Raw genomic sequence first — 18,174 nt, 5'->3', positions numbered from 1 at the left:
TTTTTTGTTTATTCCCTTAATATTCATTACAGTTTCAAAAGCTCTTAAATGAAAATAAGGGTTATCCATTGCTTTGAATTTCGGGATGTTGTTGGCATTGAACTTCTGTGGAAGAAGATCCTTGTCCACCGAGACCCCTTGTGAGCTAATGCCTTGCAATCTATAGTCATTAGATAATCTGCTCAAGCTTTCCTGGATGAGCTCCATCTGTTGTTGTCTTGCAGGGTCATTGATTTGAAGAGTCAGACTCTTCAACATTTCAGCCATGTTAGCTACCTGTCCCCTGAGTTTGTTGAGTTCTTCCTAACTTGCCATTGTCTTCATCCTTGATTAAACGCCCTTCCTTTCTTAACCACGCGCTATAGATTAATCCATATTTGTTTTAATGACTTGACTCAAATTGACTTTGATTTTATAGTTTTAAAAAGAAAAATAGATAGGGTGTATACTTTTGGGAATGGGTTAAAACAGGTGGTTTAATTGGAGGATTAATATCCGACTTACCCCCCTAAAAAAAAAAACACGGAAAACGCGCATTCAAGGCTCTCTAGACATGGTCAAGGTGTGACATACATGTTAAGTGTGTGTTTTATAAGTGAGTGCAAGTGACATGCTTTGACTCTTGTGTATGACCATGGGACTAGGTGCCTAGACTCAATTAAGGACTTAACAAATTGATTAAACTGATTAGCAGACTGGTTAATTAGACTCGTCGTGATGACTCGAGTAAGAATTTAGACTGTCGCTGGAACAACAGAACTGTCGCCACAATTTAAAGCTTGTCGCCAGGCGACAAGCAGTAAACTGCGGCGCCACAGCCCAAACTCCTGAGCCACTTTTGGAACATTAATCTGGGACTGTTTCCAGTAATTTTATTCTAAGGGGACATGCCTAAAGTCGTACTAAGTAAGATTAATTACTTTAATAGTCTTTAATTAGTCAAATTAATTAATTAATTCATGAATTAGACAAAGTCCTTTTTAGTCATTAATTGGTTTATTTGGACTTAAACACAAGTCAAACAAACGGTTAGCACATATAAGGTATGCACAAGCAAAGAATGCACAAGTAGTTCAAATAGTCACGATATGATGCAATGAGTTTGCAACCTAACCATGGCTCTAGTTCTCTAAAGTTTAGGATATGGGTTAGTCAAAGAGGTTCCATGGTTATGAGTTCGGATGTACCGCGCGGAAGCCTTACCTTTGGAAGGGTTGGCGCGAGTGGATGGGACCCTGCAAGTTAAAAACTTGTTTCCACTGTTTAGTGGATTCACAAACTCGGATGTACCCGTCGTTGTCAGGAGTGTTCGATTGGGTAGATGGAGCGTGAACCCCCAGAGGGTTATGTCCATATGTAGAACACATGGGTTTCAGAAAAGTGAGAAAAACTCAATCAGGAAGTAGAATCGAGCCAACAGTGCTAGAAATGGTCAAACCAAGAAGGCAGAGTTCTGGCTCGGTATTGGAAGAACTTGGCGCCAGATTACAGGGACTGTCGCCAGGCGACAGAAGCACTTTACAGGCGACAAGCCCTATTTTCTAGGCGCTAGTTCCTACATGCCTCAGCAGGTATCTACGTTCTTAGAATTTTCCAGATTTTGCAGCGTTATTTCAATTCTAGTTGTGAAAGATATTTCTCAAATTTCCTACGTGTAAAAATCCTATGTTTTTAACTCATTTCGGATGGTCTATCCAATGAGGACCTTTTTTATGCATATGACAATAATGCTAATCAAAATTACGCACATGAAATACTTAGAACTTTTCGAGTCTCATCCACTCATTCTAAATCATTGCTGAAATAAATTTCAGGAATTAAAATAGAAATCCTCCCCAGTGGAGTCGCCAAAAACTGTAGGGAATATTTCAAGCCATTAACCCCAAGCTTGAACCCCACTGTGATCATACACTTAAGCATGGTGGCGTCCAAAGGGAAAGAAACTAGAGCAAAAGAGTCGCCAACAAGTTTTAGGAACTGTAAACCGTTCACAAGGTGAAGATTACACCCCTTAACGATCTAGGAGATCGTCAACTCCAAAAGGTCTTGAACCAAATAGGGTTCGGGGATGAAGATACAAATTCAACCTAAAAGAGATTGAACCCGCCCTAAATAGGCCTCTACTTTATTCTGCTCGTATTCATGTGCGCTTTTTGACTAACATGCAAACAATAGGTTAACCCTAAATCTGTTTATCTTTGTTGGTTGAATTTAATGCACAAGCAAAACTATTATTGGTGATCACTTGAATTATAATCATATTAGCCTAAACAAGATTATTAATTATCTTATTAAGCGTGATTACAAGTAAATTCCCTTCAAACATGCATAAAAGGTGTGATCAAGCAATAACAATAAATAAACATCAAGCAACATAATAATCATAATAATAATCATAATCATGTTAAAGCATAATAATAAAGCTTAAATATAATAGCAAGATCCTAGTCATGATACTAACAAGATTAATAACAAATCCTAGCATGTCACTAACAATAAAGATCAACGCTTTAAACCTAACATGGTACTAACATGCTATTAGAAAAGAGTAAAAGGCACCCTAAACATGATACTAGAAAGCAATAATAACATCCTAACATGATACTAGGAATTAAACCAAATTTAAACATGCTTTCTACAAGAATAGAGCAATAAAATTACATACTTTGATGCCTCGTACCTCTTTCTAATAACAAAATACACGCGTTAGTAACTTCAAGGAAAATATGAAATCAAACAATTAAATTAAATAATGGAAATAGTGATTAGGGACCAAACCCTCAGAAATTATAACCTTTCACGTCTAGGGCGAAGGCAACTTCGAACTCGGCTAGGTGTTTCTAGATCTCGTGTATGAGGAATTTTGTAAGAGGGAAGGTTTAGAAAAAGAATAGAGAGAGAAAGCTTCTAGCTTTTAGAGAGAGAGATGATGATTGTTGTAGATGAATATGATTGTTGATTGTGAATCCATAAAAACGGAGGTTTAGGACCCTATTTATATGAAAACAGTCCGAAAATAGGTAGAATTTAATAAGGAATAAAACTCCACTCTGTCGCTGCAAAACCGACCTTATCGCCAGGCGACAGGGTCTGTCGCGTGGCGACAGGGTCTGTCGCGTGGCGACAGGCCTGTCGTTTGGAGACAGCCTGGACTCCTACGTGTACGAATCAAAATTGATTTGTAATGTCCGTATGAAAACTGAAATCGTATTTTTCATAAAATAATATTTTATTCCAAATAAAACTTTATCAAAATATAATTATTAATTCTAATTTTATTAGGACTAAAGAGAACCTTCTAGAGAATTCTAGAAGACTATAATTAATTCTAATAATTTTAGGAATAATAATTATCATTGGGCCCTCCCCTAGATCATTGGGCTGCATGTAAAGATCAAACCGAGCCCAGTTTAGTATTTTGGCCATAACTTCCTCATTATTCATCGGAATTGGGCTTATAATATATCGTTGGAAATCTCTTTGCAAGCCCCATCCAACTACACTATTATTATACCCTTGTGGTGGACCAAACTAAACTGGATCGGTTGTTTTCATAAAACAGAAAGAAAGAATTTTTAATAAAAACTAACCGCAACACTTGACCTTTCACACTTTCACCTCGTTCGATAATCATTCGACATAATAGGTATTCATCACTGGGTTTGGTTTTGGGGAGACACATTTGGGTGTCTACAGTAACAATAAGGGTAGTTTTGAGCTTAAACCGATGCATGAATCTTTGTCTCTTTTGAATGGAATTATGTGCATATATTCCCCTCATTCCAATGATAATGTATGCATGATTGTTTCTTCTAATAACAAAGTTCTTGAGGTTTGTGATAATGTGCCTTTGAGTGTTGAATGCAAGAAGGTTAGTGAAGACAACAAGGAGTCTTTGACGCTTGTGGATAAAGAGGTGATTGATATTCCTCCATGGTTTGAGCTCTACCCTCAAGAAGACGAGGTTGAATCCAAGAGTGTTGATGGAGAGAAGCCATCCACTAAAAGGAGTAAGAAGAAAAAGAAGAGAAAGAAAGCTTTTATGAATAAAAAAATGAAGTTGAAGCAAAATGAGCTTGTCTCGAAAGTTTCATCAAATGAGAATATATCAAGCAACGATGTGAAGTTACCAAGGAATGAGAAAAAGTTTGTTCCCTCTACCACTTTGAACAAGGTGGTGTTCTTTGACCCTCCGTGATTTGGAGGAAGATTCGAGCTAAGCACCTTAAGAAAGCGTTTCCTGGGAGGCAACCCGTTTTTCTAACTTTTTCTTTTGATTCTATCTTTCTTAGTAATTTTTTTTCAATTGTTTTTCTTTCTTTCACTTGTTTTGTATTTGGATTAATAGGTTGAATTCTTGGAAATTAGACTACCTCGAATGAGCATGAGCATAATGGTAAGGTGTTTCGTGGTAATTGGTGAGAGTATGCTCGATATTATTGAATTTCGAGTTGAATGGGTAAGGTAATTTAAGAGGTAAGTTAGGAAAAGTTGTGCTAAAATGTGAAGCAAGTTTGTGCTTGGTAGGTTCATTATGGTGCTTTCATTAATTTGGGATGTCGAACCCACTAAAAAAGGGTTTAGAAACTGATGTGTTTAGTAGGTTCAATAATTACGGGATGATAAGATCATTATGCCCATATATGAACGCACTAACAACAAGAAGCAAGCAAGAAGAGGAGCAGCAAGGGCGCGAGGGCCTCGTTTCAACCTAAACCCACACTCGTCCATACCCTTTCTCACTCTAAGCAAGAAACCCTAAACTTCTAACAACCAAAAATCATCCCTTAAATCATCAAAATAACTCACAAATTTAACAATTTCCTACTCAAAATTCATCATTTTAATCAAAAATTATACTACCTTCCTCCTTTTCTTCTTCTCCAATCTTTCTCCTCCATTGAAGAGCAAATAGGTGTTTTTGGTGTGGTTGATTTTGGTGCCTAATTCTTGATCAATCTTGCTTCTAGTATGGTATAATCATCTTCTTTACCAATATTTTACATTTTTATATTAATTTGTAGCAAGAATTTGATTAATTTGGTGATTGTGAATAAAAGTAGTATCATTTTGGTGGAAATTGATGATTGATTAAGTAATTGTGTTGATTATATGTGTTGTTGTTGATTAATTATGCCTTACATTGTGTTGTTGTTGATTGTGTAGCTCATTTGTGCAATTTGGTTGCAATTGTGGAAGGTTGATTTTTGGTAGTGTTGGTAGTAAGTGATGATTGGTATATTTGGTTGGGTGAACCAAGTCTTGTGGTAATGTTGTGATTGTTGTGATTTGTGGTGATTTGTGGAGTTATGATTGTACTTTTGGTTGTGAATTTGGTGAAGTAAAAAATGTCTAAACTAATGAAAGCCCTCACTTCCAAAAAGAGAAAGATAAACATAACCATTGAAGAACCTTCTCTATCAAACACTCCCTTTTCCCAAACACAAAATGAAGAGCCTCTTCCTCTACCAAAAACCGATTTTCCAATACAAATTATAAGCTGCTTTGGAATAATTTCAAGAAAAGAACCATAAAGCCCTCACAGCATTACCATCAATCGAGCATGATCAAATTGGGCATTGATGAGGACTTATGGGTCTTTTTCGACAACCTTAGGTTGGGTAGCTTCGTTAACAAGCGCTACCGAACCTACCTTGAGCCAACTAGGGAGTTTTTGGCCTCTTTGACTACTCCTTCGGTTGGTACCAAGGACTTCCAAATCACTTTCTAGCTTTTCAATGTTGAGCATGTCATATCCTTGGCCGAGTTAAATGCGGCCCTTGACTTCCACCCGAGGCAGATATTCTCTTCTCCGAGCACGACTATTTAGATGGGTATTCCCAAAATTCTTGGTGGCAGGCAATCTCGGGGAGGAATGAGTTCTCCGCTCGCTATTCCCTTTCAAGCGACATTTTCTAGCCATGTCTACGAGTGCTTCATTGGTTGTTGGGGTACTCGGTGTTCCCTAAGCAAGATTTGGGTAAGATGTCGCAAGTTGAGTTGTGACTTCTATGGATGGTAACTAGGGAAGAGTTGCGTGGGTGGTTGAACTTCGAGAATTTATTCTAGAGGAATTGCATGGACATGAGGGGCAGTAGATTAGGAGACATCCCTTGTGGTAGCATGATCACTAGGTTTGCTACTAGCCTTGGCTATGGGAGGTATTTTCTTTCTTGCACTCTGGTGGGGGATCTCAACACCCTTTACCTCGACATCGCTCAGCTCAAACAAGTGCAATTTATAGCAAAGAGCGATGACAAAGAGGTGTTTGATTAGCTTATGAGGAGTTTTCATCGGTGCTATCTTCTGAACCCCTCCTTGACCTCCCTTCACCGGCATGCCCCGAATGTTTGGTTTGTGCCCGTGAGCAACCGCATCTCCGGTGAGGATGAAGACATAGAAGATATGCTCAATGAAGAGCAACAAGTTCAAAGAGATCATCATCATCAACAACAACAAAAACAACAACAACAAGAGCAAGAAGTGCCTCAACCTCAACATCGACAACATCGATTCGCCAACCCTGACATGAAGGTATGTTTTTCCAACAACAACAACTATATGATGCGAGTGCCCAAATGGCGGGCATGCAAGTCCGAATGGAGGGGATGTATGACCAAGAATTCGAGGCCATATACAACAAAATGATAGGCATCTCCAAAATGCAACAAGGTATGTTTTTCCAACAACAACAACTATATGATGCGAGTGTTAACCGTGGGGAGATCACTCCCCCGGTTAACTGCCCGTACTTTCCTCCTCAACTCGGTCCCGTACCTTCTTGGGTAGATGATGGGAGGGATAGCTACCCATATTGGCAAGGACCTCAAGGGTCCAACACCGAGACTAGGTCATTTCCGGATGAGCACGGTAACTATGATTACCGTGTGCCCGGTGGGAGCGACTATAGGGGTGACCCTAACTATCCCTATGTCGATCCCACCCATCTGTTGCCTCTAGAGTTACCCGAGCAATTTATTCCTTTGGACCCTTGGCAACAAGATAACTTTAGTGGCTATTTGGCCACCTGGCTACACCGGGGGATGGGATCCTTATGGTCCCGCATCTGGCTTTTCATATGATAGGGATAATGATAATGATAATGCCGGGCCTAGCGGTAACTAGTTCCCCCTTCTTTGAGCTTTTACCTCCATCCCTTTTATCTTGTGATCTTTGTTTTATATTGATAGGATGGTGAGATGTATTTTTGTTAAGCTTGGGGGGACAATAGTCTTATGAAGAGTCTCGGTGGCCAATTTTGTTGTGGTTGGATATCCTTGATTTTTCATGTCTTGATGGTGTATGATTGCTTATCTTGATCATACATGATGTTGTTGAGTGTTGTTGTTATCCATGATCATATCATGTTATTCTTGTTGAAATCTTTTGTTTATTGATTTTGATGATGATTGCTATTCCATGATGTGTTGGTGATTTTTGCTCCCATGAATCCAAATCCCTAAATCCAAAACCCTTGAATCCAAATCCCTCTAATCCAAATGATATTTTCTTAGGTGTTAGTTATTTTTGTTATTTTAAGTGTATGGTTGATTTTGTTAGTTTGTTTGATTTGTTTTGATTTGACTTTGTAGAGTAGTTTGTTTTTGTTTCTTTGTTTTTCATTTTTTATTTTGTTTTCTTATTATTTTGTTTTGAAGTTACTAACCGTTTTCTTTATATATAGTTCATTTTCTCTTTTTCATTCTCACTCGGTTTTGCAAATTCATGCTATGCCTGTGGAGCTTCATGAAGGTGGTACTTTCTTTACCACGCTTTTCTTTGCTTAGCTTGGATTCCTGGTGAGATATTTCTTATTTCCCTCTTTTCTTTGTTTTCTTTATTTCTTTACATAGAATATGACTAGTTTAGGAAGAGTTGAACGGTTCAAGGATGTTTGCTTTGTAACACCACGGGTGTTTGGGGTCATTGGCGATGTTGTCGAATAACCACTTGTTTGTCGATTGGGATTTATATGATATGCATGCATCTTTGCACTTTTCTTTATCTTTTTCTTTCTTTTCCTTTTCTTCTCTTTTCTACTTTCCTTTTTCATTTCATTCTTTTCATAAATGCAAATATCCAAAAATTACGATTTTGAGGCTTTTTTTTAGTTTTCCGTTCATGTTATGATTTTGTTACGGACATGATATCATCCGAACTTTTGCTTTTGAATGAATGGTTTCCTATGTAGTATCGGTATGCACGGTTTGAGAGTATCTTTGGTTGAATCTAGGATAGAGTATGCTAAGGTAGCGCCTTTAGAACTTTTGGGACCTTGAAGCCGAATTCTAATTGTTTTTGAAAATTTGAAATTGCTCCCTTTTGGTGAATTTGAAACTAATAGTGAGTTATTGCTACAATCATGTGAGGATTAATTCATTTCAAAATTTTCAAAATTGGTCATTTTCTACCCTTTCCTAGAGCCAAACAAAATTTGTAAACACTCGACCAACCTAATACGAGTATATGGTAAGTCAAGGGTTGAACCCAAAGGAATGAGTAGGTGCAAGCTATAGCATAGGTCAAGCTACTTCGAAGATTGTAGAGAGATAGGGTTGGTAACTAAGGTATCGAGAAAGCTAGATAAATCGAGAAGTTCAATATACTAAACACTAGGGATATAGGTTCCACATGCAAGTTCAATGATTATGCTAATTGAAGGATCACTCAATCAATTCAAACATTACAAAGGACAAACAATAGTTGCAACCAAGGAATTCAAGAGCTATATCCTATAAGCCAAACTAGGGTTCACTACGGATGGCTAACTAGGAAAATCACAATCAAATTCAATCAATTAAAGCAATTCTCAAATCAAGGGTTCATGTCATTGAAATTTGCAATGCAATCTAGACTAATCTTATAGGCTGATCACTCTTAGTCTAATTAATCACATGCACAACTATGTCAACCAATTTAATTGCAACAATTCAATCAATCAAGGATCATCAACTAGCAAAAATCATTAATCAAGCATGCTTCCCCTTCTCCCTAGCAACTAATCTACTCACTAATCATGGTGAAATTGAAAAACAAAACAAATTCAATCACAATCATATTCATTTCAAGTTTAATCAAGAAGGAATTCAATCACTCAACAAATTCTAAAGCAAAGAATGAAATTCAAATCAAACATTCAAGAATTAAAGGAAATTGCAATAAAAGTAAATTCAAAGGAAAGAAATCTCACAAACTTTCATTGATGTGAAGAAGAAATCCAAGATCAATTTGAAATTAAAGATCAAATACAAGTACAATCAAGTAATCTTAAGCTTCTCTCTCTACTTTCTCTCTCTACTATTTCTTGAAAATAAGAGTTAAGTACGAAAAAATCGTCCCCCAAAAAAGGAAAAGTCTAAGGATATAAATAGAAGAATCGAGCGAAGGGGTCGGGATAGGCAGTGCGTGCGCACCACCCAAGTCGCGCGCGCGCACAGCAGGGTATGCGAGCACGCACTCCCTGTGCCGCGCGTGCGCACCGGTGCTCATGGCCTTGGCTCCTTCACTTGCTCGATCAATCTCCGCGCTCCCGAGCATCCCTATCATTGGTGCACTCGAGGCGATGCTTGTAAGAAGGGCAGCTCCTTTATCTTCCAAGCACTTGAACGCCTCAAGCCAGAGCATTGCTTCCAAGGCCCTCGAGCTTGCGGAGTTAGCTTGAATTGCATATTTGGAATCCCGAACTTAGCTCCATGAACTTTCTTGAATGTGCTCGAGCTTTCTCCTTTGTGATCGAACCTCGGGAAACTCAACACACCTACAAAACAAGTCAAGGAAACAAAGAAGCGAGAGAAATAGTCGAGAAATGAACAAAATGACAAGAAAACCATTAAAAGCATGCATTTCTCTAGACTTACACACAAACACGCAAAACAAGCATTATTATATAAAAACACGGCAAAAAGGACTATAAACGAGAGTAAAACTATAAAGGAAACCTAGCCTAAGAGTGCCATAAATGACACTCATCAGATTCCCCCAAGCAAGACTTTTACACGTCCTCGAGCAAAACAAAAATCAAACTTAAAGGAAAATGATGACATTATTTAGGTAAACAAGAAACAAGAAAGACTAGAGAATAGAAGAATGTAAACTAACTCACTTTCGTAGGAATCACGGTCAATTTTAGCAACTAAAGATAAGCCATTTAAACCCCTAGATCGCCCAAGAGGACGAGTGATGCTCTCGTAAAGGTTTTCTAAGAGATTAACCCATAACTCTTTATTAAAAGGAGGTAAAGCATAAGAGGAGAAAAGAGAAAATTAAAACTTTGAAAAGAAAAGAGGTGCTTATACAATAGACTTTTGCACATGAACAAAACACGAGAGGGTATCAAACTTTCTAAAACAACAATGGTAAGCACGTTCTAAGATATCGAGGGTTGATTGAAACATAGGACATGCTAAGTATAGAGAACTACCAAAACGCAATTCACCTTCATCTAAAAACAATTTTAGCACATTTTCCCAATTGGCTTCAAATCTTCTTTTAGCAAGCATCTCTATAGTTCCTCGAAGGGACTGGAAAAACAATAGATTTGAAGTTTCTCGACATCTTGACTTTGCATCCCCTCTCCTTAGGCTTTAACTCATAATGCCCTCCCTCGGTATATGACTCAACCACTAGGTCAAAAGGGCTTTCCCAAAGGTTGTAACATAATGGCAAAAGGTTGGGGGTAGGCTTAAAATTTAGAATTTAGTGGTACACCAAAGTTGTGAAGAAAAGATTAGCTAAATCTCAACACCAAAACCAAGTAATCACCAAACAAAAACAAAATAACACCCCCAAGCTTATTCAAAGCTATAACCACAATCATATACACAAAAAGCGTAAAACTCTTCCCCCCAAGCTTGAGTAAAGCATTGTCCTCAATGCGTAAGATAGGAAGAAGCATTTACTTCAAAATGTTTTTGAACTTTTTAATTTTTCACTTTATTCAACAATTTTGCCAAAGCGTTTTGAAGTTGCTTTGCTTTTTCTCATTTTTTCAATTTTTTATTTTAACTTTATTCATTGTCCTCGCCTCTTTTAACTATGGACGACTTTTTCATTTATTCACTTGCCATTATTCACAAGAAATACAAAACACAAGCTTGCTTACAAATAAGAACCAATATCCAAACTCATATACCACAATCTCCAAGAATATGATCATTTGCTTTACAAAAACCAATAATGGATCAAAAAGAAACAAAAGGCTCAAAGTTCTACAGATGTGGCTTGAAAAGAAGGGAAAATGGTCAAATGGTTAGCAAGTAGGCAAATGGAAAACCAAGAACTAAAAATAAAGAAGATTAACCTAGAAAAGAAAAATTACCACCTCGAAAAGATGCCTTTGTCCTACCTAGATGGTTCGGTCTCTTGTTTGAGAATTATGAGTCAAGATTCAAGATTAGGTCCGCAATAGTCAAGGATCCATGCCGCTCATGCAAGTGACTATAGAAGGCTTGAAAACTATGAAACCTCGCAAGGACGTGGCAAAAACTCACTAAAAGCTTCAAATTCACCAAAGGGGAACGATTGCGAGTTTTCAAAGACAAAAGAATCCGGCTTCAAGGTCCCAATAGTTCTTTAAACGACTACCTTAGCATACTCTATCCTATAATCAACAAAAGATACTCTCAAACCGTGCAAACCATTGTTTTTAGGAAGAATGATAGCCAATGTGCAAGTCCAAGTGGTACTAAGTTCAAAGCAAAAGCAAAACATGAAGAAAGAAAAGCAATGCCTCAAAAACATTTTATTTTTATTTACAAAACCTTTTTTCTTTATATTTATTTATTTTTTATTTTTTATTTTAGTTTTTTATTTTTTTATATATTTATTTTTTATTTTTTATTTTTTTTTTGTTTTTCACAGGAAAGATTTAAAAGTAAAACATAAGAAAGCATAATGCAAAGAGAAATGTAAGAGAAAAGAGATAAAGAAGCAAAAAGAAAAAGGAAAACAAAAAGGAGATATTTATTGGAAGAAAAAATAAATGGAAAAGAAATAAAGAAGAAAGATAGAAAAGCAAAAGAGAAATAGAAAGTATCAAGGAAGTAAGCTAACACATATATCCCAATCAACAAACAAGTGAACATTCGGCTACAACGCCAATGTTCCCAAACACACTAAGGTGTTAGAAAGAAAACATCCTCGAACCGTTCAATTTTCTCCTAATCTAAACCTAAACTAAGTATCCAAGAAAAGAAAATAAAAAGAATAAGATTAGAAGGATCTCACCAGGAGTCGAAGCTAAGTTACATCAAACAAAGTGAAAGAGCATCTTAATGAAGCATCAATATCCAAAGCATAAGTGGCGAAGCAAGGTGAGAAAGAAAATAGACTATATACAAAGAAAATTGTTAGTAACTTCAATACAAAAGAAAAGAAAGATATAAAAGAGAAACTATATGCAAATAAGGAAAAAGCAATGTACGGTAGCATCAGGAAAAGGGTCAAGTAACAAAATTAGGAAACAGAATCATCAGATGGAAACAGAGTCAGGAAACAAGATATCAAACAATCATAATCAGGAAGCACAATCATAAAGAAGCAGAGATACACAGCAGAAAGCGATCAGCGAAACAAACAGCAATACCAAGAACTGGACAGAGAAAACAGCAAAAGTACATCATCATCATTATCAGAGAAGCAAGAGATACACAGTGACCAATACCAGAAGCAAAAGAGGCCAAGAGTGAACTACAAAAGCGAGGAGGGAAATAGTGAAGCACACAAACAACATAAATCACCCCCAATCTCAGAATGAACTACCCCCCAAAACTCTAAACCTAATAACATATAGGCAAAATAGAACATCATATAAAGCACATAAGAAAAGGGGGGTAGCCACAATAATCTCACTCCGCACTATGGTAAGGGGTAGAATGTGTACTCCCCTCACCGGTCTCCAAGACATGAACCGAGCTACCCATCTCACTCACCTCTATAGGAGCTTTCCCCTTTAACCTCCCCTCCCTCCTAGCACGGTCTATTACGAAGAAATGAGACCAATCATCTAAAACCGGCTCTCCCGATAATCCCCACCTACCAAAAGTCTCGGGGTTTGGGAAAGGCATAGGGTTCGCGGGATCATATGTATAATCGCATCCACCGGGCCGCTTATAGTCGTAAGTGGCCTGGGTGGTGCCCATGATAGCACTTGGAGGAATATGAGGACCCTTCTTAATAGGGGTAACAAGGTCTAGGACCCACGGTAGGGTCAAAGGGTTCCCATTGAGGGATAGGTCCTTGTTGGACCGAGAGGTATGGGTAGTTCAAGTAAGGTACAATCTCCCCCCTCCTCACATGGTAGTCATACAATTGATTAGCATGAAAATCATTGCCAAGAGAAGAATCACGCCCCAAAGGCATGGAAAACAAGACATTAGTGACGGAATCTAACTTGGCATGAATAGTAGATAAATCAAATGTAAAAGAAGAAGTTGAAGGAGGGATAGGAGTACCTCCCTGTTCAATCGGGGGTAAAGCTTGGAAGTCCGTCGAGAGGGCATCATTGGACGCGGTTCTTGTATGATTAGTCTTCTTTCGAAGAGAGGGATCGATGTTGCATCTTTGAGGTCTCCAACTCAAAGAATCCGTCTTTGTCTTACGGTTTGTAGCCTCCTTACTCGGAATCAAGAACCAATCCTTCACTCGGGACACCTTCCATATGAAAATATTATGCTTCTTGGTACGATCAAGGAACTTTTTGTTTACTTGGGCATAAACATTGAGGAAATGAGAAGGTGTCCTCTCCCGAGGGTCGATTATCAGAAGGAGCTCGCATAACAAATCTTTATATGAGTCATTGAGGCAAAGTGCGAGGATAGAGATCATGCCTCCAATTTGGATGCTCCCTGAAAGCGAAACACCATCTCGAATGTCTAGAAATCGGTTGATCAAATGTTGAGTGAAATCTACAAGCTCGATCTCATGCGACTCTTGGTCGGCAATCCATAGCTAACAAAGTTCCTCACAGGAAATAGCTCCCAAAGAGTCCTTAGAACATAGGGCATAGGTGAGAATACCATTAAAGTATCTCAAAGCCAAATGAACGATCGATGCGGACTTGGAAGTTTGAGGCTCATATTTCCTTTCATCGGAGATACGCCGCCACCACTTGAGTTCATCATATCCATGGTCGCTAGTCATTTTACCATTGGCCGGATAGACAAGATGTTCTTCATCGGCGGCCCAAGGAAACCGGAAGTAGGAACAAAGTTGTGACTCCGATAACCGATGATCATTGTTGAAAATTTGAAAGGTCAAAGTTCTTGAAGAGTAACCACTTGACTCTCGGACCACTTCAAGGGATGATAGAAACTGATACGTCACCCTAGCATAAGTAGGGGCGCTCAAATCCAAGAACTCTAAGAGACCGAGGTTCTTGGCTAGGTAGCGAACGTCATCGTCAATTCCAAGTAGCTTGGTTGTTGTTTGATCGTAGAATCTTGTTGACTTGAGCTTTCTCTTGGATAGTTGCTGGAACCGATCCCAATGTAATTCCTTAGAGAATTCAATGCTGTATGTTTCTACCACCTCGGGAGGAGGTGGAACAACGTGCCTAACTTTGCTTGAACTTGTTCTAGCACGCTTCCTATGATGGATAGGGGCCATCTACAAGAAGCAAAGCAATTCATGAGCAATTCATTTACAATTATCAGTGTTCAAGAAGATTCAAAAGAAATTGCTCTAAAGTCAAGCACAAACATCATTTATTTAAAAATGAAACAAGAAATGGTCACACATGAACTATGCCACGAATATTGAGACATAAGCTTGAAGCAACTAGTCATGAAATAAAGGCAAAATTGGACACAAGAGACTAAATCATGAGTCATTATGAGCAAATTAATCCCAAAACATTGAATTATCAAAGAAATGAAACTATCATATAGAATACCCATGAGAGAGAAAATGACCAACAATGGTGATTCAAGGATTCAAGGAAGGTATACAAATTCATCATGAAAAAGCTTCAATTTAACATCCAATAACATCAATCAAAACAAATTATAAGCTAAAAGAACCAACAATGGAGTTCTACCATGAAAGCAAAAACAAGGGTTTCAAGCTTCAAAAATGAGGAAAAAGATTACTAGAAAATGAGAAATTATACCTCAATGAAGCTTTGAATTACTTGCAAATTGCACAATTGAAGAATATAGAATAATTAGAACACTCAAAGACAAGTTCCAAGTACCAACACAAACCCTCAAATATTCGAATATAGCCCCAAATTTTCGAAAATTCAATTTATTTTTTTTTTTATAAAATTTTTTGAAAGATTTGAATATGGTTAATGTAATTTTGTGATGAATTGAAAATAAAAGGATGAATTTGCTTGAATTTGCAAAGGAATTGAAAGGGTTTGATGAGAAATAAGAGAGTAGATGAATGAAGGGGAAGTCGGGGAGAGAGAAAGGACTGAATAATGGGGGTTTGGGAATGAAAGGGGCACGAAAAAGGTTGGGGATAGCTGCTGCGGCTGAGGGGTGCGTGCGCACCTGCTACGGCAAGGGCTGGGTTTGCTTGCTCGGAATTACGTAACAAAAGCCACAAACGCTGACCTACCTGGTGCGTGCGCGTAGCCAGGTGGTGCGTGCGCACCAGGTAGCGTCTTGGGGGGGCTTAGTTAGCTTGAGACACACCAAAACAAGGCCAAAAACTCTGACCCTCTTGGTGCACGCGCGCACCTATGATGCGTGGGCGCTAAACAAGACTAAAGGGAGAAAAATTCCGCTTTTGAACATACTCTCGTGCTTGCGCTCTCATCGGCACTAACAAGCGTCGTGATCGAGTGTTTAAAAATCACACAAAAAATAATTCAAAAATCACTCGATCATAAATAAAAATCCATGGAAGCCCAAACACGAGAGCATGTATCCCCAATCAAACTCCTTCACCTAAGTTTAACAAAACTTCAAGAAACCTTGAATTAATCACCGAAATAGTTGGAAATCATCATTGATCAAACCTCATGGTACCTAAAATCAAGAAAACAAAGAAAAATAAGAATTGTTTTTAAAACTAAAAGAAATATAGAGAATTGAAAAACCAAAAGAAAAGGGTTAGAAAACCGGGTTGCCTCCCGGGAAGCGCTTGTTTAACGTCATAGCTCGACGTTCTCCACCTATTAAGGTGGTTGTCGGAGAAGCAATATGTGAATAAGGCCAACAAAAGCACCATCGAAATACTTCTTGAGTCGATGGCCATTGACCTTAAACGGAGACGAAGAATCCATCATTGAAACCTCTACAACACCACTAGGAAAGACATTCTTAACCAAGTAAGGACCGCTCCATCTTGACATGAGCTTTCCGGGAAACAACTTCATTTTTGAATTGTAAAGAAGAACTTTATCACCAACACAAAACTCTTTCTTCTCGATAAGCTTATCATGAGTTTCCTTGGAACGAGCTATGTAAATACTAGCACAATCATAAGCATCAAATTGAAGCTCCTCTAGCTCATGAAGATCTAACCACCTTTTCTCCCCCGCACTTGCCAAATCAAAGTTTATCTTCATAATTGCCCACAAAGCACGGTGTTAGAGCTCTACCGGAGATGGCATGATTTGTCATAGACTAGGCGGTATGGAGTGGTACCTATAGGTGTCTTGAAAGCCGTTCTATAGGCCCAAAGAGCATCATCCAACTTGTCCGACCAATCCTTTCTATTTCTTGCAACCGTCTTTTCAAGGATTAACTTGATTTGACGATTGGAAACCTCAACCTGGCCGCTTGTTTGAGGATGATATGGAAGACCAAATAATTGATGAACTCCATGCTTTCGCAACATCTTTTGAAAGGCATTGTGAATAAAATGAGAACCATTATCGCTTATCACCGCCTTTGGTACACCAAACCTTGGAAAAATGACCTTCTTGAACAACTTCATTACCACCTTGTGGTCATTAGTTGGGGAAGCAATGGCCTCAAACCATTAAGACACGTAATCCACCGCCACAAGAATATATTGATTTCCAAAAGATGAGGGAAACGGTCCCATAAAATCAATTCCCCACACATCAAATACCTCCAATTCAAGAATGGGTTGTTGAGGCATCTCATTTCGCTTGGATATATTCCCAACTCATTGGCAACGGTCGCATGTCTTAACAAAACCCCATGAATCCTTGAAGAGATATGGCCACCATAAACCGCTTTGAAGAATCTTGGTGGCGGTTTTAGAAGCACCCATATGGCCACCACTCGGATCCGAGTGGCACATCTTCAAAACACTAGGAACCTCTTCATTTAGAACACAACGCCTAAGTAAGCCATCGACTCCTCGCTTGTACAAAATGGGATCATCCCGCACATACTGTCTTGCCTCTCTCTTGAGCTTCTTTCGTTGATTCTTAGAAAAGGAAGGTGGAAACTCTCCACATGCAAGAAAGTTCACTAAGTCGGCGAACCATGGGAGCTCCTTTGCAACTATAGCATATAAGAAGTCATCAAGCATCCTATCCTCAATTGGAGAACCATCATCATGAATTTGAGAATCCTCTAGGCCAGAGAGATGGTCTGCCACAACATTTTCCGCTCATCTCTTATCCCTAATCTCAATATCAAAAGTTTGAACTTCGAGCACCCACCGGATCAACCTAGGCTTGGATTCTTTCTTGGAAAAAAGGTACTTCAGAGCTGCATGATCCATGAAGACAATGGTCTTAGAACCCAACAAATAACAACGGAACTTTTCAAAAGCATGAACAATAGCTAAAAACTCCTTTTCCGTTGTGGTGTAGTTTCTTTGAGCACCATTTAGTGTCTTAGACATATAATAGATCACATGTAGCTTCTTTTCCACTCTTTGACCCAGGACACCTCCAATTGCCGAATCACTCGCATCGCACATCAACTCAAAATGTAAATCCCATCTTGGGGCTTGAACAATAGGAGTAGAGATTAGAGCCTTCTTCAAATTATTGAATGCCTCCAAACACTTATCATCAAATACAAACTCGGCATCCTGTTAAAGAAGATCATTGAGGGGCTTTGCAATGAGCGAGAAATCCTTGATGAATCTTCTATAAAACCCGGCATGTCCTAAGAAAGATCTCACTCCTTTCACATTGACTGGAGGTGGAAGCTTCTCAATAACCTCAATTTTTACCTTTTTCACCTCTATCCCCTTGTGAGAAATCTTATGGCCAAGGACTATGCCTTCCTCCACCATGAA

This window comes from Chenopodium album, chromosome 17 (genome assembly GCF_948465745.1).
Source record: "Chenopodium album chromosome 17, dcCheAlbu1.1, whole genome shotgun sequence".
Classification (NCBI taxonomy): domain Eukaryota; kingdom Viridiplantae; phylum Streptophyta; class Magnoliopsida; order Caryophyllales; family Amaranthaceae; genus Chenopodium; species Chenopodium album.
This window is presented reverse-complemented; position numbering follows the sequence as displayed.